Source organism: Lampris incognitus, chromosome 2 (assembly GCF_029633865.1).
Source record: "Lampris incognitus isolate fLamInc1 chromosome 2, fLamInc1.hap2, whole genome shotgun sequence".
NCBI classification, from domain to species: domain Eukaryota; kingdom Metazoa; phylum Chordata; class Actinopteri; order Lampriformes; family Lampridae; genus Lampris; species Lampris incognitus.
This window is the reverse complement of record NC_079212.1, coordinates 117,487,447-117,509,376: the sequence shown is the minus strand read 5'-3', so window position 1 is coordinate 117,509,376 and position 21,930 is coordinate 117,487,447.

The window sequence follows — 21,930 nt, the reverse complement described above, 5'->3', positions numbered from 1 at the left end:
CCTCATTCCACCACAGGGTACTCGCCTTATTATTTGCTTTTCGGGGTACAGCCACATCTCCCAGCAGATGCTTTATTAGGGCGTGAGTGTGTGTCAGACAGGAAACAGGATTGGTTGTCTGTTCATCAGGAGAGACTCAGACAGGCACATGAGAGAGCCAGAGAGTACTCAGAGCAGAAGGCAGCTGAGAGGATCTCACTGCAAAATGAGAAGGTGTATTGTCCTCCTGTGGACATTGGTCAGTTGGTTTTCCTACGTCACAGACCCCCAGGTAGACATAAGATTCAGGACACATGGACCTCAACAGTCTACAAGGTAGTTGACATCCAGGGTACCACACACACTGTTGAACCTTTTGAGGGAGGTCCCATTAAAAGAGTTCATAGGTCAGAGTTGCGACCTTGTGCGAAACCAGTTCCCAAACCAAGAACTAGAACTAGGTTACAGACCACTACACAGCCTGTAGCTGAGGATGAGCCTGAGTCACCTGAGGCTGATTTTGTTATTGTTGAGGAAGTCATCCCTCGCCGGCTTGTGCAAGTACCTAACCTGCCTCTTGCAGCAGAAAGTGTTAGTTTACCTGTGACAGCACCCACAGATGAGAGTGACGGTGAAGGACCTGAGGAAGGTTATTCAGATATGAGAAATTGTGGCACAGAAACAGAATGTGTTAATGATGTGCATCCAAACGTTAGCGACAGTGACTTGCCCATTATTGAAAACAGGGACAGGCCCGCACTAACAGAGGATGCTGGTGGAGCAGGACGTAGAACCTATGCACCTAAACCTGCCATTAGGAAAAGCAAGCGGGAAATGGCTGGATCTCATTCAAACCCATTTCATCAGCCAAAGTCAGCTTGTAATGCGGTCTCAGTCAGCACAGACATGGTCTCTAAGGTTTTGACAAGCCTGGGTGCTGCTCTCTTTGAAAAGGCCTTGCAGGGAGTATTTGAGTCAGTTCATGTTTCGTAGTCACCGAGGACGTTGACTATATTTGCAGGGGAGTATGTAGCCGGGTGGTAAATCTGTTAAATATGTTAAATGATTTTCCACTTAAATTTAGTATAGTTTAACTGTTAATATATGTAATTGTTACACTGTCAAGCCATGTAAAATGTCATTTGATGTATTTAAATTGTGAGGCAGATTGTGAGTGTATTTTTATAGTTTTGGTTGTCATTGCATGTTTTGACCAGTAAGTGGCAGTGGCGGACTTTTATTGTAACTCCGTGCAAGTTATCCAAGTGCATCTTGGGTATTCTTTCTTTTTTTTTTCTTGTGTGGAGCGCCTGAAGATTGCGGTGTGACAGTGCTCTGACTCCGTAGTAAGTAAGGACGCTACTGGAGTTGATGTTCGGTGATTTTGGGCGCGAGCCGTCGACCGCTGTTCGCCATTGCAGGCATGACAAGGTAACTGACAGAGTGAGAAGTTGCGCGATCTTCAGGAAGTTCCACATGTCTTTGTTAAACCCTGTTTAACGTACATAGTCCACTGCCGTATTTTGCACCGTATTTTGCACCGTATTTTGTATTTATTATTTCCCTTTTTTTTTAAATCTTTTCTGTTAAACTTGCCACATCTGTGAACATTTATGATCTGTTTGCTCGAAAGACACAGGAATGTATGCACTCAGTAAAACGATCTGCATTCGAAGGTTCAAACAATAAAATTAAAGCTACAAGAACCCCGGAAATAATTGTGTCCTGTGTGGTATCTAATTCCACGCAGTACACCCTATATGGAATCCCGCACCGGGCAAGAAAATAACCGGTTACGCTATGATTATAGCTGCAGGTGTCCTGTCAACAGTTTTACTGGCGTCTCTTTTACAATGGTGGTCTATAGGGAAAATGCTTTTTGGGCCGCAGGGGATTTTTCGTGCAATACCGCGAGTGACCACTGGAAAAGAAATTGGCTGCAAGGCTGAGCGGCGGCGCCGTACCCACTTCTACTATAATACATCCATGGTTAGAACCGATTGTAAATCCCCTAGTCAGAACCGGAAAGTCTCCACATCTCGTATTGCTGTAACATCAATAATTATATCTTGCCAATTAATAATAACTAATAATAAATCTAAAGGGCAGAGACAATTACTAAACTAAACTCCCCTTCTTAAGCAAGAGCTTTCCTACCCTCTATGTCTGAGGAGACCAACCAGAAATCTATATGGGATTGCTGAGATCTTTCCTCATTACCCCAGGTGTATATACTTTGGTTTAAATGTCTATGTCTCCAGATGTCGTTGAGGTCCATCCTACCACATTCGCTCGTTATTCTGTCATTGGGAGGCCATCTATCCATGTTTCCATCCATCACTGTATTAAAGTCTCCTCCCCATAAAACTTTGGCTGAAGGGAACTGGTTAATTTTACTTTCTACTGTTAAAGGGAAAACAGTTCAATACAACACCGGTGTTTGAGGTTCCGTAAGCAATCTATAAACCTACTAAGTGTAATGATATGTGCCCACGGGTCAGTAGGTGGCAGAATTGGTATATCTTGTTCATTGTAGAGGTTTAAGGTTCATGCTCAGAACGTTCTAAGATCAGAACATGTGACATCCATGGAGCAGACAAGATGTGATTAAACACACAGAGACAAGATTTACTTTTCAGCGTGATTGGTAACACTTTAGTATGGGGAACATAAAAAACTTAATTACTAGTGAATTAGTAATGATCAATATGTCACTTTAGTTTGGGGAACATATTCTAAGTAACAAAAACTTAATTTACAGTAATGTAACACTATTAACACTTGTAGTTTTGTGTTTTGTTATGTAAGAACAGACCATATTCATTAAGTGTTAGTAAGGGAGAATAAGCAAAGCATATTGAGATGGTACTACTAATAAGCAATAATTCTGAGGTTATAGAGGGAAAACTCATAGTTAATGGCTTACTGGTTGTATAATAAGGCCATGCAGAATAAGGCATTAATGAGTACGTAATAATGACCAATTAAGAGCCAATATGTTGCTAATTTGCATGCTAATAAGCACCTAATTAATGGTGACTATGTTCCCCATACTAAAGTGTTACCGCGTGATTTGTTACATAACCGAACATTACATGGTACCAGGAGTGAAACAGGCAAAAATAATGGATGCGATAAAACCACCGTGGACTTTAAAGTTAACTGGAAATGTAGACGCGAACTGGAGAAAATTCAAACTTCTCAACAGTTCAAGCTGTATGTCGCGGCTATAGGCGTGACAGGGTCGTCAAATGAGTGAAAGACCGCCATGCTACTCACCGACACTGGAGCTGATGCGCTGGAGGTGTACAACACATTCACATTTGCAAAAGAGGGAGACAAAAACAAGCTGGACGAAGTCATCAAGAAATTCGACGAACACTGCCTGTCAAAAAAGAATGAGACTTACGAGAGGTAAGTATGTGTTTAGATCGCGAATGCAATGCGAAGGAGACACTTTAGGTAGTTTTCTCACAGACCTTAAGCTTAAGGCTAGTACCTGTAACTTCAGTGCACCGAAAGAGTCGATGATTCGTGATCAAATTGTGTTCGGCACATGTGACAAGAAAGTCAGAGAAAGATAGTTATGAGAAGCGGAACTCAGTTTGGACAATGCTGTGAAAATGTGCCAGGCCAGCAAGTTAGCTAAACAGCATGTGGAAATGTTTGAAGGTGCCACTAAGGGACTAGCTTTAGCTCTGCCAAGTGAGAATGTAGACGCCGTTTCATTCAAGGAAAATGGGCCTCGGAAAATACCGAGGTGCTCGAAGCAAGCACAGTGACACGTTTAGCTGCAAACGTTGTGGAGATAATCACAAACCCAGGCGATGCCCAGCATTTGGTAAAAAGTGCTCCAGGAGTAAAGGACAAAACCACTATGCAAAAATGTGTTTTTCAAGAGAAAGGAAAGAACGCAAGGTGCATGTAGTGGATGGAACTGATGAGGACCGTGATTCACTAAGTGATTCGTTTTTAGTGAACATGGTTTCCTGTGACTCTGAAAAAAAATGTGCAGCCAACTGAGAGTATAGACACTGGACATCAAGTCAGTGTAGTGGGAACAGATAAACGGACGGCACCTCTGTTAGTTAATGGGACAAGGGTGTTCTTCAGATTAGACACAGGGGGAAAAGTCAACCTGATTAGTGTAAAAGACATTAAAGAACTTAAAGAGAAGCTACAAATACATAAACGAACAGTCCCACTGAAGGCATACAATGGACAGCGAATAGAAACCAAAGGGGTATGCAGGCTGAAAGTGAATGTGAAAGGGAAGCAACAAAACCCAATGTTTGTGGTTGTTCCTAATGATAATGAGTCACTGCTAGGAGACAAAGCATGTGAGGACCTTGAGCTGGTCAAGAGGGTCTACCAAATCAACAGTGAAAAGGTGGTTCTTAAGACTCACAGCAACACAGTAACTGACATTGTGCAAAAGTTTCCTGATATCGTCACAATCCAAGGGACATTGCCATTCACCTACAGAATAGAGCTGAAAAGTGATGCCAAGCCAGTCGTGCATGCCCCATGGAGAGTGCCAGCACCACTTCGAGCCAGCTAAGGAAAGAACTCAACCGGATGGTGAAATTGGGAGTCATACAACGTATGGAACAACCGACAGACTGGGTGAATGCCGTAACGTGTAAAGAAATCCAATGGTGAGTTAAGGGTATGTCTAGACCCCAAAGACCTTAAGGAGAACATTAAAAGAGAGCACTACCAGATACCGAAATGGGAAGAAATCACTAGTGAAATGTCAGGGGCCAAATTCTTCAGTAAACTAGATGCATCTCATAGTTTCTGGCAACTGAAATTGGATGATAAGAGCAGCAAGTACTGCACGTTCAATACTCTGTTTGGCAGATACAGTTTTCTTAGACTTCCATTTGGAATCAAATCGGCTCCCGAAATCTATCACAAAGCAATGGAAACGATCATTGAGAGTCTAGAAGGCACCCAGGTTTACACTGATGACTTAGTTGTGTGGGGCTCTACACTACAACAACGCAATGAGAGACTGTTGAACCTCCTACAGAGAATCCGGTTGAGTGGTCTGAAACTGAACAAAAACAAATGTCAGTTCGGAGCAACAGAGATCACTTTCTTAGGTGACAAGCTGTCTGGAGAAGGAGTGGAACCAGACCGCTCCAAAGTACAGGCCATTCTGGACATGCCCCCACCTACAGACAAGAAGGGAGTACTGTGAGCCATGGGTGTGGTAAATTTCCTAGGCAAGTTCATTCCAACTCTCTGCAAAAACGGTCTGTATCAGAGATCTGCTGCAAGGCAGAGTGTTCAAGTGGACTGCCAGACATGACAGAGAATGGAAAAAGCTTAAAGAGACACTTACCACAGAGCCAGTGCTTACCTTTTTTGATCCCTCATGGAGAACAAAAATCTCTACGGACGCATCCAAAGACGAATTGGGCGCCGTGCTTCTCCAGGCTGACGACAACAACAATATGAGACCAGTGGCATATGCATCCAGAGCAATGACAGAAACTGAAACACAATAAGCCCAAATTGAAAAAGAGACCCTAGGGTTAGTGTTTGGATGTGAGAAGTTTCATGGCTATGTCGATGGACTACCCACCTTTACAGCAGAAACAGATCACCAACCACTCATTTCAATCATCAGAAAAAAACCTGAATGACATGTCTCCCCCAGATCCAGCGGATGATGATGAGGCTGCAAAGATATGATTATGGCTCTAGTCTACACGCCACATCATTCTGGCTGATGCACTGTCCCGAGCACCTGCACCAGTCACAAAGACACAGGTCGGCACCATCTCGGTGGATGTGGAAATGCATGTTAACTTGATTGCTTCCTCCCTCCCAGTGTCAGACACAATGTACAAGAAGATTGCACTAGAAACGGAAAAAGATGTGACATTGCAGACAGTGATGGCCAACCTCCAACATGGGTGGACAAAAGGTAAACTCTCACAATTCTATCCTGTCAGGGCAGAGCTGAGCCTGGTCAATGGCCTACTGCTGAGGCAAAACAGGATTACCATTCCAGAGTCTATGTACCAAAAGATGCTCAGCTGGATCCATGAGGGTCACCTTGGCATTGAAAAGTGCAAAAGAAGGGCTAGGGAAGCTGTTTATTGGCCAGGTATCAATAGAGACATTGAGACACTGATTAGTAAATGTGACACATGTCAACGACGCCGTTACAAGCAAACCAAAGAGCCAATGCTGATTCAAGACAAGTCAGCCAAGCCATGGCAAAGAGTAGGAACAGATCTCCTCCATCTGAATGTAAAGGACTTTCTCTTAATAACAGACTATTCTGAAATCGCATAGCTAAACAGTGCATCTGCAAGCAGTGTTATTACTCACCTGAAAAGCATCTTTGCCAGACACAGAATTCCTCAAACAGTACAGAGTGACAGTGGCCCCCAGTATAGCTGCTGGAAATTTCAGATGTTTGCAGAACAGTATGGGTTCCTACACACCACATCAAGCTCTCTCCATCCACAGGCAAATGGGAAGGCAGAGAAAGGAGTGGAAATTGTGAAAAGACTCCTGAAAAAGGCCACTGAAACCAACTCAGACTCTTACCTGGCATTGCTGACCTATCGATCCTCACCTCTGGCACGTGGAGCATCGCCTGCAGAGCTCCTCACGAACCGTAAACTGCACAGTACACTTCCATGCATGCCTGTGAAAAAGGAAAACAGGGAACTGACACAGAAACATATGCAGCTCAAGTGGGAACCGAAAAAGAACCACGACAAGGCTGCCACGAGTCTGAAACCTCTTACAGAACATGATGTGGTCAGAATCGAATACCCATCTGCATGGAACAGAAAGGCAATGGTCCTGAAAGAAGTACGTCCAAGGTCATATACCATTAGCACTGAAGATGGACAGATACTGCGGAGAAACCGCAGAAGTCTGCTTAAGACCGAGGAGACATTTAAGGATCAGGCAGGTGCTGAAGTGACACCTCCTGTTTTGCATCCTCCTGACGTGCACCCAACTGAGTTTCCTCCACCTACCCCAACGACTGAAACACCAGTCATGCACAGGTCTAGAAGGCCTAGAAAACAGAAAATTATAATGGACTTGTAGGATGAAAAAATTAAAAGGAAAAAACAAAAACAAGAGACTGAGTTTGGTTAGAGATATCCTACAAGACATTGGAGTGTAGAGTTATTTGAAAACTTACCCGAAAGTTACATTGAGTTGGGGATACCCGAAAAGGAAATAATGTGACTTACCTGTTTGTTGTTATACAGTATACCTGTACTGAAAAGAAAAGTGTTAAATATATTGTTTGATGTTTAAATGATTAGGTGTGGCAATAGCCTAATGTGACTTACCCGTTTGTTATTTTACCTGAAAAGGAAAATGTTAAAATGAGGTGTAATGTTTAGATGACTAAGTTTGGTTATAGCTTAACAGTCTCTAGACTTTATACTTACCTTGTATTCTTAGTTTTTTTGTATTAACTTCAGATGAAGGCGAATGTAATGATATGTGCCCACCGGGCCAGTAGGTGGCAGTATTGTATATCTTGTTCAGCACCTTCTCTATACACGGCACTGATCTTGTTTATTGTGGAGCAGGGGTCCCCAACTTTTCTTTTTTTTTGCATCGCGGACCGGTTTTATATACAATATAAATTAATATTGCCTCTGTGCACGCCTCTGGGCGCACGCGCTTCCGATGACTTCACGGTCTCATCGTCCCCCTTCTGACATCAATGTAGCGAATTCGGGGGGCAGTCTGGGAACCACCACAGCCGGGACGCGAACCCGTATCTCCCACTCCGCAAGCGACAAAGGGTCCGTCACGTTAGTCAAGGACCAACGTGTCTACTTATCCATGCACGTTACAGTATTGTAGCGAATTCGGGGGACAACGCAACCACAGGAACTGCCGCGGCCAGGAAGCGAACCCGTATCGCCCGCAACGCAGGAGACATCGCTAACCGCTTGACTAAAGGGTCAGACCCACCAGCCAGCGTGTCTACTTATCCATGCATGTTACACTACCACCCTCCTTCGGGAAGCGCGTCCTCGCGCTTAAGCATATCAGCTCCTTCACGCCTCAGGGCGCATACGCTTCCGATGGCCTTACGGTCGCCCCGTCCCACTTTTGACACCAATGTAGCGAATTCGGGGGACAACGCAACCACAGGAACTGCCGCGCGGTCGGGAAACGAACCCGTATCGCCCGCACCGCAGGAGACATCGCTAACCGCTCAACTAAAGGGTCAGACCCGCCAGCCAGCGGCCAGCGTGTCTACTTATCCATGCACGTTACAGTATGATAAAAATCATAGTTGATTGCTTATTACTTGAAACAAATTCGTGTTTGGGTGATGGTGACATTTTTCCTCGGTGGATGTGAAAAATGCATGATTTTGAGCGGATACGGTTGAAACAAAGGCATGTAACCTCACTACTCAGAGCACGGCTGTATTGTTTGTCCAAAATGCCATTAGCTCTCTAGGAGTCGTTATCAGAGCTATAAATATGCGTGGCTCTTTGTGATCCGATGAGCGATACACTTGTTGTCAAATGTTTGATTGCACATTAGTAAACATTTTCTGTTTTTATTTTGATTTATTTAGTTTATATATATATATATATATATATAATTTTGATTTATTTAGTTTACACACACACACACACACACACACACACACACACACACACACACATATATATATATATATATATTATGTAGGCTCCAGCATCCCCGCGACCCTGAGAGCAGAATGAGCAGTTCAGATAATGAATGGATGGATTGCTATTTTACATCTGCCTTTTTTTGTTTACCTTTTTTTGCATATCTGATGTTGCACTTTCATTATTTCGTGTTTATAACAGTATAATTAACGCGTTATTTCCCTTGAAGTTGGCACTTTTTTGGGGGGGGGGTCTTGCCCTGGGCACCAGAATGACCAGAAACACCACTGGTCTAGGTGGTTTATTTACTCCTGTAAAAAATGCTGATCTATGGAACACCGATATTAATCAACACATGTCCTGCTCTATACAAGGATTTATGAGCATTAAATGATTAACAATCCCTAAATTCTGAAAGTCTTAGCTGTTAAAACTGCATTTGGTTTGGGTTTCACGGGGTATGGACGACTGAAGGCTCTTCAAAATCCCATAACCATATCTATGGGCATCAACTCATGTAACTAAAAACACTCGAACTTCATTGTGAGGTCATTTTCAAGGGAGGGCAGACCGCAATGACTACTGGCTTGAGCTTCACATTTTTAGATGGTTAAAAAAAAACGTGGACAAAGTTTAAAATGCAGGGATACCCTATCAACAGTGAAAACTTACAGGGCAAAAGCTATACATTAACTAAAACTGGTAACAGAATGCAATGGATACAGTTAGACTAAGCATTAATCTGACTGTCCCAAAAACCAAGTGGTAATAAGACAACAAAGGTAAGACTGGTTGGTAAGATATGGGTTACAGGAATTCATCCCTTACCTATTCATAATAGTAACCCTAGTTGTTTTCCTTTTCTAACATCATTGATGCTCTTGTCAGTATGTGTACCAAAAAATGTATGCCTTAACCTTCACATTTTGAAAAGCAATTACCCTTGTTTCGCACATCTTTTTCGAGCACTGAAGTCTGCTTGAATGCCAACAGCTCACACAGAAACAAGTAAATGCAACATAAAGTGAGAGGTGCAGTCCCCAGAGATCCCAGTGTGTAGAAATGATGAGGTTATGTGGTACTCTGCTCTTCCTTCCAGTGGTTGCTGTTATGGGCCACCTGGGGTCTTTGTCTGGACCCCTTCTGGTAATGCACAAGGCATGCAGTGGATACAGCTCACTAGTGTCCCAATGTGCACGTTATCTTACAAGCCCTGCAGGGAACAGCATATGGATGACAATGACGCATGACGGAAATGCATCCCAAGAGCAGTATTTTGCCAGAATTAAAACAAAACAAGATTGCAGTGGTTCTACTGAGCCGTGTGCTCCTACTGAAGAGATTGTCTCAGTCAAAATGTTGTCTCTCATTAGTGATGAATAAAAATAGATTCTGAACAAAATCCCAGCATGTGTGCTTTTAAAGATAATGCGAGGTGGGGAACTGGAGTTTCTTTTGTAAGTTTGCACTAACAGTGGTGTTGGTATATGTCACTTTGTCTCACAAATGCAGTAAAAACGCTAGTCGAGTCCACTGTCATTTGGTGGCTGCAGGAGTATTCCTTATAAACTTGTGCCACAGTGCAAAGAAATGCAAAACCCCTGTCATTATGGTCATCAGTGCACAGGTTCTTGAAAAAACATCCAAGTATTGTTGTTATTGTCAAGGGATAAATACATTATAATGATTAGTTATAAAATGTTGCAAGTAATTTTATTTGATGCATTGATTTGCATTAAAAGTCATAATCATTTGTTCATTAAGTATCTGGAGGCAAGGGGTTGTAATAATTCGGTTGAAAAAAGAAGTGACCTCTACCCTTCTGTAAACTTGGTCACCATTCACAGCAGATGGAAAAAGCGCCACAAAGTCACTGACAGAAAAACAATGACAAGTTTAACTTCAAACCGTGCAACATCTTAGCTCAACTTCCCATAAACATTTATTATTATTATTATTATTATTTGGGGGGGATCCATCTGAGCCACATAAAGAGGCACATTTTAGTGCAACGTAAAAGGAAGTCGGTGAATTATGTTTGAATATGAATTCTGCTTTGTGTGGCATCAGCACCCCTATCGAGTTGCGCAGCATCAGCACTTGTACTAATGAGGGAAAACTGAGCGCCCAGCCGAAGCTTCAGGAAAATGGTCTATAAATCCAACTGTTTAGGCTGGATGTTTTTCCAACTCCTCCAAATGACGATTCGAGGTGATAGAGGGCTCTGTTATTTTCTGCTCGATCGTCAAAGCAAATAAATAAATAACTGCAATTAAGTCTCTCCTTTAATGTCAACATGTTGATTCAAACACGCACGCGCGCGTGCACACACATAAGCATACATATACGTACATGCATACGCACATACACACAAATTCAGCAACTACAAGTTAATTTAGAATGAACTCCATCCTGGTCTTGTGTTAGAAGCATATGCAGTGCGATTTTAGAAAGAAAAGAATCACATTGTATTTGTTTTAGATAAAAGAAAATCCTCAGACTAAAACAAAAACGTTTACTCCCGAGATATAAAAATCTTGATCTTACTCAACGACATTACCTTAAAACGGCAGGTTACATACAACACTGATTAAGGAGCGTATCGCGCTTCACTTTGCCAATTATGTAACAAACTTGAAAACGGTCAGCGCGCGCGCGCGCGCGCGTGTGTTGTACCTAAGCACGGCGACGAGGGAAGTAAACGAGTGACAGTTCGCAGGTGTTCAGAAGTGACACGCCGATAAGCGTTCACCGATTCCGAAATCCGAGCAGGGCTGTGCAGTTTTATACAATAGCGGCTTACCTTGGCAATTTCTCAGCAAACGGAGGGATCCACGGACTGCAAAAGTTGGGAGTCTCTCCCCCTGGCCGCTCCCCCCGTGTTGTCACTGTTTGGTGCCAACGGAAGTTTGAAGCGTTCAAAATTTAAAAAAGAAAAAAGAAAAAAAGTAGTTCGGATCAAATTCTTGCGCTCCTGTAGCCCACCATCTGTTGTGGTTTGCGCGTCGAGCTGCTCTGCTCAATGAGAGGAGAGGAGGGCGGGAACCAGCGGTACGCGCGCACAACGCACGCAGGAGAGGGGTCAGGCTGTAGTAAGAGCCGGTTCATTGAACAGTATGATGGGGGGGGGGGGGTTGTCATACCTGCGTACTGTGCATTTTATAGATCCCGACATCTTTTAGATTAGCAGTGATTACATTAGGGCTGTGCCATAACTCGTTCAAAGTGTAAAGCGTCCAATTAGAAAAGAAGAATCAAGCCGTCCCCAGTAGCATAGATTTTGTACGAAGAAACGGTGAAGTGGGATAATGATATATAAGTCTTAATTAACTCCTGGCTTTTTGTTCCGGTCTGTAATGGTAAGAGGAGTCTAGAGAAGAGGTGGTATTTCACTAACGGAGACGCAAACAACTTCATTAGCCTTATTCGGCTTTTCTGTCCTATCGGATTAAATGTGCGCTTGCGGCTTTCATCTGATTGTTGGTATAAATTAAACTGTGGGTCTAAAGATTTCGCATTTTTACCAAAACACCGAGGGTTGGTACATCGGCGCACGAGATACGGTTGAAGAAGAAGGTGAATTATGTACCTCGGTTCTGTAAGACATTTTTGGGAGAAAGGGGGGAATAAAAGCAGACACTATTGGACGAAGAAAATGAACGCAGGCAGTGGATCCTTTTCTCTCGTGTCACAGATGCTGTCGAACTGCCTGCAGCAGAACATTACAGCTGCGACCAGAAGTAACAGCATATACTGGGAAACGCTATTCAGCAAACCCCATCTCAGGCTTCTCTTGTGCAGCTATGAAATATGTTTGGGATTCATTTTGATTTCTCTTTATTTTCCAATTGGAAGACACTATTGTTGTATTAGCAGCACCCTTTGTGAACAGTGGTGGATCCCATTTCCAGGTAATGCTGCCTCCTCACCCACATATGCAGCTGTTGAGGCAGGTGAGGACTGAGCCTCCCACCCAGTGGGAGTACTGTTGGTATAGGACTCAGACAACACACTGGCCATGTTTTACCATTTCTATCTGCAAGCAATCAAACCGGGAAGAACCACTACAAACTGCCACATTTACCATCTTAAAGCTATACATGTCAATGATGTGGACACCAGGCTTGGCCTGTTTGATGGAGAGGCAAAATGGGATTTCAGTGCAGTGATAGATAGATGATAGAATATACTTAATTACCACTGTACATAAAATGAAATTCATTCTCTTCATCTAACCCATCCTCTATACACACCCTAGAAACAGTGGGAAGCCATGTACACTAGGATCAGTGGGTAGACATAGTGCAGCACCTGGAGAACCAGCTCCAGGTCTTTGTCATCATCTTGGTCAGGGGCACAGGCAGGAGTATTACGTTTAACATGCATGTATTTTTTTTGGGGAGGGGGTTCCCCCTTTTTCTCCCCAGTTATATCCAGCTAAGTGATCTGGTCTGACTCACCATCAGAAAATGTCTAGTTCACCTGGCCTTGTTCCTTCATGTCAGACGTATGTGAAATATAGCAAAAAACATTTTTTTTATATATATGACACAAATATAATGACTGGTGCTGCTGCCATACCCAGCATCTTTCAGCAATCTCCCCAGGTGAGGTCATGTTTTTTCCCCACCTATGTCAATATTAATAGTGGTAGGAGGCGAACAGTGGCCTTTGCAGACTGAAGACATGGCAGTCAGCTCCTGAGTCCACCACTTAACCAGTGCAGTATCTTGATTTGTGGTACATACTGGATCTATGCCCAGAGGGCCATGATCTTTAGGGCAGACCTGAAGCCTCTCACCAAGGATGTGAGTCCATAGACCGTCTATGGAGTCCTAGGCATTTATCAACCCATTAGCCACAAGCTCCTTTAAAATCAAGATGGGCAAGTCCAATTCTGCAGGTTGTTGACAGAGCATTTGTTTTCCCTGTCCAGTTCATCTGTCGGGGTGGTGCACAGCCTTGGTTTCTCTTCACCTGAGAAGCCTGTCCAGGTATATTCTGATCAAGTCAGTTGTAACTGGTTCATCTTGCATTCTCAAGTGCTCTCCACTGTCCATAATTTTCTTATCTATTGTGCAATTTATATTTTGCCTGAAGGTTGTTGGGTTTTTTTTCCCTCTCTCTTTAGTTTGCATCTAATTGTTTATAACCATCTTTAATAGTGAACTTCTCATGCAATATGCATGGTAGTTTTGGTCACAGCAAGACTGTGCTGTTTGACATCACATGTGTGATATCGCAACGGCACTCGCGGCCTTGTACAGTAGCATCACAGTTCTCAAGCAGGAGTTGCTATAGCAACGGGTGATATTTTTTCTGTTAGTGAACATATTGAGGTGACAGAAATAAGATTAATTTATGATCAGTCATCTTCTAGAAACATTTTGTTCTTGCAGCACAATATCATCAGGCTTTTAGGGAGCCTGTAGAATAATCACTTTCAACTGTTTTTAATTTTCTTTGAAGCCAAAATATGCCAGATGATCGAATCACCATTGTGTCCCCTTTTTCCTCCTTATAGACCCTATGGATGGATGGAAAGCCTGGCAGTCTGTACTAGCATATTCTGACAATAAGGAACAACCGTTCCCAGACGAACAATTCCTGAGGTATGAAACCATTAAGGCGCCCAAAATCATTTGATATATCCCATTCAGAATTTGCTTTATTACTGGTTTTAGAAGTGAGAGCTTGAGGTATCAGCAGAAACATCAGCAATATTTCAGCAGGCCACGCAGAACGGCTGTCATGATCCCAAATTTCAACGGCGGATAACTGCTGAATGCCACAGCTTCAAGTGGAAGTGGGAGTGTATTTTAACTGTTTTTCCTGTTCCTCATTAATAAGTAATGACTTGTAAATCTAGGTACACCCCCTCTCTCTCTCCCCCCCCCCTCCCCCCACCTCATTCTCTCTTTCTTTTGGTTGCTCACTTCTCAGGGTTGGCTCTCACTATGTTAAACCCACCAACAGCATGCATGACAGCCATAATAATGGTCTCTCTGACTTATTCTGTTGTTCAGCAGAAGAAAAATCCTACTGCAGAAGCTCATTTTGTCTTTATGCTTGAGTAGGTAAACCCTGTAGTGGTATTCCAGGGGAAGATTACATAGATGGCATAGGTAGATATAAATGAATGGCATGGACATTGATAACCATGGTGGTTCACGTCTACCAAGAGAAGGGATGAATATCCGACATGAAAAAGCATCACTGTACCTGTTGGCCATTTTTTTGCCTGTGGATTAATTCAGTTTAGTCTTGTACAACATCATAGTTATAATCACCTTAGTGAAATTGAAAATTGGTTGTTTTTAGTGTGTGATACAATACAGTAAAGGAGAAAATTATTTGTTTTCACAGGCTATCAAGTCCAAAGTACATAGTTAACTGCATCTTAGTCATGGGAAATGACTAGGTGAAGCACAGGTTAAGGGATTGCAGCAGCAATAATATAATGAATAAACAACACACAGAAGTAATATACAGGTTATGAGCTATTTTTCAGACATGACTTAGGGGCTGTGAATATGGGGTAGCAATGAGCCTATTTCTCCTGGATCACCACCTTGTCATGGTGGAGAAGCTTGCATGTACCAATGATCCTAAGAGCTATGCCGTCCAGAGCTTGGCTCCTGGTAGGGTCACCCAAGGTGGATAGGTCAAGGGGGAGGTTCCAGACAAAGCACAATCCAACAAAGACCTCAGTGGCGGAACTGGTGGAAGATGTCTCCAGGTCACAACTGCAGTGAAAGTGGATGAAGGTTGCAACAGAGGGTGGTCACCAATCGTTTTGGTTCTCCATGGACTTCTACACTGGACTCTGGCCACCCCTTGCCAAGACTGTGTGGTGGCTGCAGGCACATCAGCCACTCCACATAAAAAACTGTCACACACAGACGTCCTCCCATTATGCAGCTCCAGTATCGGCTTCTACACCCACCCGAGGACCTAGAAGGAGGACGGTCATACTCGACCCCAAGTGACCGCTGATTATTAGCAATGGGCAGGCAGTAAATCACTTGTAAACTGCATGCTGTATGGGGACAGGTGATTTAAAGGTACTGTACAGTTGAGAGAGCCTGTAATGATGCAAGTTATGGTCAGGTAACAGTAAGATGTAAGAAGTAAGATGACCATGATACATAACAGTTAATGTCAAAACGTATAAGTATAGCAATTAGCGGGCTGTTGAATTCCCAATGCCTAGTAAACAAAACCAAATTATATTATCCTATTTGACAGTTTGTGACAGTCAAACTGGCAAGAGTGTAGCCATTCATCTCTGATCCACAAAGCTGACAAAGCTTGCTTCATCCAAGTTAAGCAAGTCTGTATTTAACTTTTAAGTGATGTGTTACAATACCAAGTGACAGAGCCAAGTGACAGAGCTCGTACACATTCAAGTATCAATTTACATGTGGCAGGTATATCAGTACTCGCCAGGATTCTTTGTGCTATTTTAGGCTCACTTGAAACACCACAGTAAGCTGATTTTTGTCAACAGCTTCGAGAGCTTAGTTTAGATTATACAAGTTAATACCAGTGATCATGGCCTATAAATCCATAGTCTCATAAATTACCTGCAGGACTCTGATAAAGGTTGTGACTGTGGTGGTGTTTATCAAACTATGGTAAAAAAAAAAAAAAAATAATAATAATAATTTCCTTAGATATTTTAAGTAATGGCTGGAAAATATTCATTCTATATATTCACCAACACCGAGCCTCACTTTAACTGACAGTTTCCTAACAAACAATAGAGGAATAGTGCTTTTATTAGTTTAGTTACACATCAGACATGAGTGGTAATTCCAGTTTTTTACAACCTGGTGGCTGGGTACTAATATTTTTCAAGGTTCAAGATTCAGTACTTTATTGCCACATCAATACAATACTGAGAGGATTGGTTGTATTGCAGCTCAGATAGACCAAATGCATAACCACATAATTCACAGACAGTTCACACAGTCAGTTCATAATACCCTAAAAGATTCACTTTACTTTATCCTAAAAAAAAAGAAATAGATTAAATAAAAAGATTTAAAATAGATCAATCAGAAGTCAGTATTAAAGTGATTAAAAATAACAAGGTATATCCTGTTAGCATCAATAATGGGCTTTCATTTATTGCAAAGCATTTTTCATTTTTGTAGAGTTCATATGTATCTAATCTAAGACCACACATGAAAGTGGGCCGAATCTGATATGAAAAGATTAGATTTATGTGTTCACACAGCTCAGAAAAAAATCCGATCTGTGTCACATATTGGCAAGAAGATTGGATCTGGACCACTTCAGCCTGTAAAGTGCATTGGGCTCAATCACTGTATATCATCTTATTTTGACCATTTAATATGATATGAAATACTTGTGTCTTGCTACATTCTATGTATATATATTGTTAGCTTAATCAACCAACATTAATGAGCACTATGGTAAGTGGACTGCAGTGCTTTTCTAGTCCACTGACCACTAAAAGCGCTTTTCAGTGGGGTAATTGGCCACTTTCAATGGGGGATAAAAAAGGGGAAAATAAAAAAAAATAAATAAAAAATGCCGAAGGTACCCTTTGGCATCTGTATGAGGAGTGGTGTGGTGGGTGTTCCATAGATTTCAATGTGAAACTTCCGCCATGATTTTTTGAATATTAATTACATACAGGTTAGGTTGTGGTAAAGGTTAGGGTTAAGTTTAGGTCTTGGTTAATCCGCTGCATCTCATATAGACGTGGAAGTCACCATTGTCTTGTCGCATCTCATACAAACGTCAAAGGCTACGTCTCGTGTTATACGTATGACACCATGGGATGAGAATGTGCTGTGTGCACTACATACTATTGGGGCTTGCAATTCAGAATATGCAGAATGCCCTGTGCGCTGGGTCTTGTGTATGTTGCACTCACACCCAAGCTGAAGTGGCTCTTCTTAACAGCAGAGGAAGAACTAGAGGTCTATAGAATGAACAATCCAGATGCAGTTTATGCCTGGGGTCTGGTACCATGAAAAGTGGGTTGCTTGGGAAAATTACAACAAGAAGTGATTCCAGTTGCTAAATGGCAACCATCTGTAAAGCCTTAGGTGAAGAACTGATCAGTCATGTTTTTAAAAGCTGCGCTGCAATACCAAATTAGAGCCATGGAAACTAAACGCAGCATAAATCTTCTCATTACATCCATCAGCGCGTCCTGATGTACACACCTTTTATTAGCATTAGATTTATGAGCAAATGAATAAGCAAATGAGGAAATAATGAATGCAGGGTAAATGTATGTAAAATATATATGTAACCTAGCTTGCACCTGAGGTCCTGTATGAATTCAACGTTAGGTAACTTCTGATGTTTATAACATGTAATTCTTATCTCTGTTACATATTATTATAGTACTTGTCCCACTGTGAAATAGCTTTAAAGCATAAGGACATGACATTATTTGGTGAGTTTTTGTTATAGCCCCCAAAAAGGGAAATAAAAAGACAACTATGTAATAAGGCATAGGCTGGTGAGAGCGACTCTTTCACCGCTCTGTGCAATTCAGCTGTCACATTTTAACAATGATAGCATGTTATTCTGGCAAATCATTCCTTGTGCCCAAGAGTCTGATCACAGCCTGAGTAGAGTGTCTTTTGTGAGGCACTGCCATTGATGAAAGGCTATAAACTGCAAACTTGATCACAGAGAATTTGTCTGAGTTACTGTAATCTGAGATAAATCATAATCGTCCCCAAGGATGAATTTGATTGTGAATGAAAGTGTCATTTTGGCCAGAAAATAGGCATCGAAGAAGTGACACTTTAACATGGCTCAACAAGTTTAAGTGACAGACATTATTTTTTATTTTTTTTGAGATACTTTATTGATCCCCGCACTCTGCATTTAACCCATCCTAGCTGTGTAACTAGGAGCAGTGGGCAGCTGCCATTCAGCACCCGGGGACCAACTCCAGTTCGTCTTGCCATGCCTCGGTCAGGGGCACAGACAGGAGCATTAACCCTAACATGCATGTCTTTTTTGATGGTGGAGGAAACCGGAGCACCCCTGAGAAAACCCACTGCAGACATGGGGAGAACATGCAAACTCCACACAGAGGACGAGGATATGAAAAGCTGTACCAGCAAACACATGACCATAACTTCGCCCGTCTAATAATTGTTGATTGTGTTATTCTAAATCAGAAATGCTTACTTCAGCATCACTCATGCACAGGTTTTATTAGAGTATGGCCCCCAATAGGGATGGGATTGTTAAGATTTTATTGATACCAATGCCATTATCAATACTGCTTATAGGTCTGATTCTTTGATTCCGTCGGCACCCTTATTGATTCCTGATCAATTTTCTGTGTGGAAAAAAAATAGGACTATACAGGTTTTCAGCATCAATGCAACTGTTTTATTATCTCTGAGTCTGAACACAGTGAACACGTTAATGTCTGCCTACTAACATTTGAACATGTTAAAAATCAATTACAATGCTCAGGTAACCTACAGAAATCCTGGTTCTTCTATTGTTGAGAAAGAGTGCAAATCTTTCACTATACATTTTGTCGTTCGTTCACCCTTTCTTCACTCATTTTCACTCCCTGTGCAGCAAGCGTGAAAGGGTTTTGATGGCTGGGAGCTGATGGGCGAGTCAAGCAGCTGGCTGTAGCCTCAGAGCTAGCTGTAGCAACAGTGTCTGTCATCTAAAATGGATGAAACGAGAGAATATTTGTACAGCGTTCGTTTACATTTAGGTTTTGTTAGTCAAAGAAAAAAATCTGCTAAGCCTGCCTGCATGGCGCTTATCAGTAATGGATGTGCTACTCGGTTGGGAAACAGTGGCACTCCTGTGTCAAATACAATGTCAAAAGCACGGCATGCCTGAATGCTAGCCCATATTGTGTTGAAAGATGTTGCAACATATTGCTGGTGTCCCCCCCTCCTCCCCCCGCTTGAAATGATCATGTTACAGACATTACAATTGTTGTCATCTTTCTTCATGAAATGAGCCACACTTTGGACTGTTTCTTCCTCTCTGCCATGACTCCTTCTTGTTGCAAGTTTTTGTTTTTTTCTTGTTGCAAGCCCCCCCCTCCTCCTTCTTCTTCTTCTTCTTCTTCCAACTGTATTTGGCCAATTACCCCACTCTTCCAAGCTGTCCCAGTCGCTGTTCCACCCCCTCTGCCGATCCAGGGAGGGCTGCAGACTACCACATGCCTCCTCCGATACATGGGGAGTCGCCAGCCGCTTCTTTTCACCTGACAGTGAGGCATTTCACCAGGGGGATATAGCGCATGGCAAGATCACGCCATTCCCCCCCAGTTAATCCTCCCTCCTGAACAGGCACCCCGATGGACCAGAGGAGGTGCTAGTGCAGCGACCAGGACACCTACCCACATCCGGCTTCCCACCCGCACACACGGCCAATTGTGTCTGTAGGGACGAACTCGATCCGGCGATCCCCCGTGTTGGCAGGCAATGGAATAGACCGTCACGCCACCCGGACACCCCTCTTGTTGCAAGTCTCCAGCAGCGTAGACACATAGTTTGACATCAGACGTAGTATTTGACATCATGACGCATGAGTTTTTGCAACGAGCAACTATCAGAAAAACATGGCGCCGTCGATAAACGGAACTGATAAGCTCGGAGGCATACGATTCCAATGGATCGGACAATGTAGAACCGGTTCTCAACTGGAACCGGTTCTTGATTTCCATCCAAAGCCCCCATCGCTGTACAACTCTGTGGCTGTATCTAATCTAATTAACTGTATCTCAAGCTCACTTTGGAGGGTTTCCAACCCGTTATCTCCATCCATCCATCGATTCTGCAAGCCGCTTATCCGAAGTCGGGTCGCGGGATGCTGGAGCCTTTAAGTTGTCTCTTCTTTTTGATTTTTTTTTTCTCGAGGCAAAAAATAAAAGTCTGTTAAGTCATCTGCATGTTTTCCACGTGACCCACGGTGAACGTCCCCGGAGCAACACGGCTGTCCTATGGCAGCCATGGTCGACTTGCTGCTGGCTGACGTTGGTTGTAGCCTTGCTGTTTGTACAGTGACAGCAGTAGTCTCACTTCAACTCATACAGTGGGACAAGGGGGTCATATCAAGCTTTTACTTTATTCCCCGTCTTCCACTGTGACATCCACTAACCGTGCAAGACAATATAGTCTTAATGAATGTCATGCAAATTTTACGAACGTTATACTGAACATATTAGTTTTAAAAAAAGAATGATAATGAATAAATGTATTTGTGGTGATTCAAATCAAGCTGTCTTAAATGCTTTGAAGGCTGAGCAAGTTTTACAACTCAACAAACAAACCACTATAACCCATTGTATGATTCATAAAGCACACATACATGAATTAATTCTTTTCATCTTTACTAAGTTCTTTTTTTTTCAGATTTCTCCACATACATTTTCCTTCTTCCTATCAGTAAATTTGCAGAACCCCTGGTCTATGCTGCTAACCAAGGGACATGCAATTAAAAGACTCTTCCATGGGTCTTTGACCCCCCCCAAGCAAGCCACATTGCCTTCAAAGCACTGGATGAATAACACTGTTCTTGCACCATGTGCTGTATTTGTGTGGTGGTGGTGGAGCACAGGGTAGGAGGTGCTGTTGGGTGGGGGGGAATCAGTAATGAAACGGGGAATAGAGGAACTGACCTCGGGAAAATACTTCTGCTCATAATTACCAACTATCCCTTGGAGAGAGATCTATACAGCACCCCCATCCCACCATCTCTCACATTCCACTGCTGCCCCATACACACCTCCAGCTCCAGGACAGTCTGGCGGGAAACATTTTTATTTTTTTCAACAGCTTCAGCTTCCAATTTGTACCATACATATTTCAGTGAAGTAAGGTGGTTACTGAGAGGGGTGGGGTATCATCTGGGCTCAGTCTGCCCAGCATGCAGAGAGGTATGACAGAACCTGGAGTGTGTCGAGAAGAGTGGCTGACTCAACATTTTACCCCCATTATCTGCTACAGCCAGTGTTGGGCACAGTGTTATGGCGGTCATCTTGCATTTCCAATCCCCAACTCAGTCCACAAAAGTCAGCCTTTTTGGTGACGGATTGAACTCACCCCACACACGTTTTCATGGAAGGCTGGCTTAATAGCACTCAATGTGTTGCTTCTTGCTTCACATGTGCATGATAAGTATCATCCATCCATCCATTATCCAAGCTGCTTATCCTAATTCGGGTCGTGGGATGCTGGAGCCTATCCCAGCAGTCAATGGGCAGCAGGCGGGGAGACACCCTGGACAGGCCGCCTGTCCATCACAAGGCCAACACACACACACA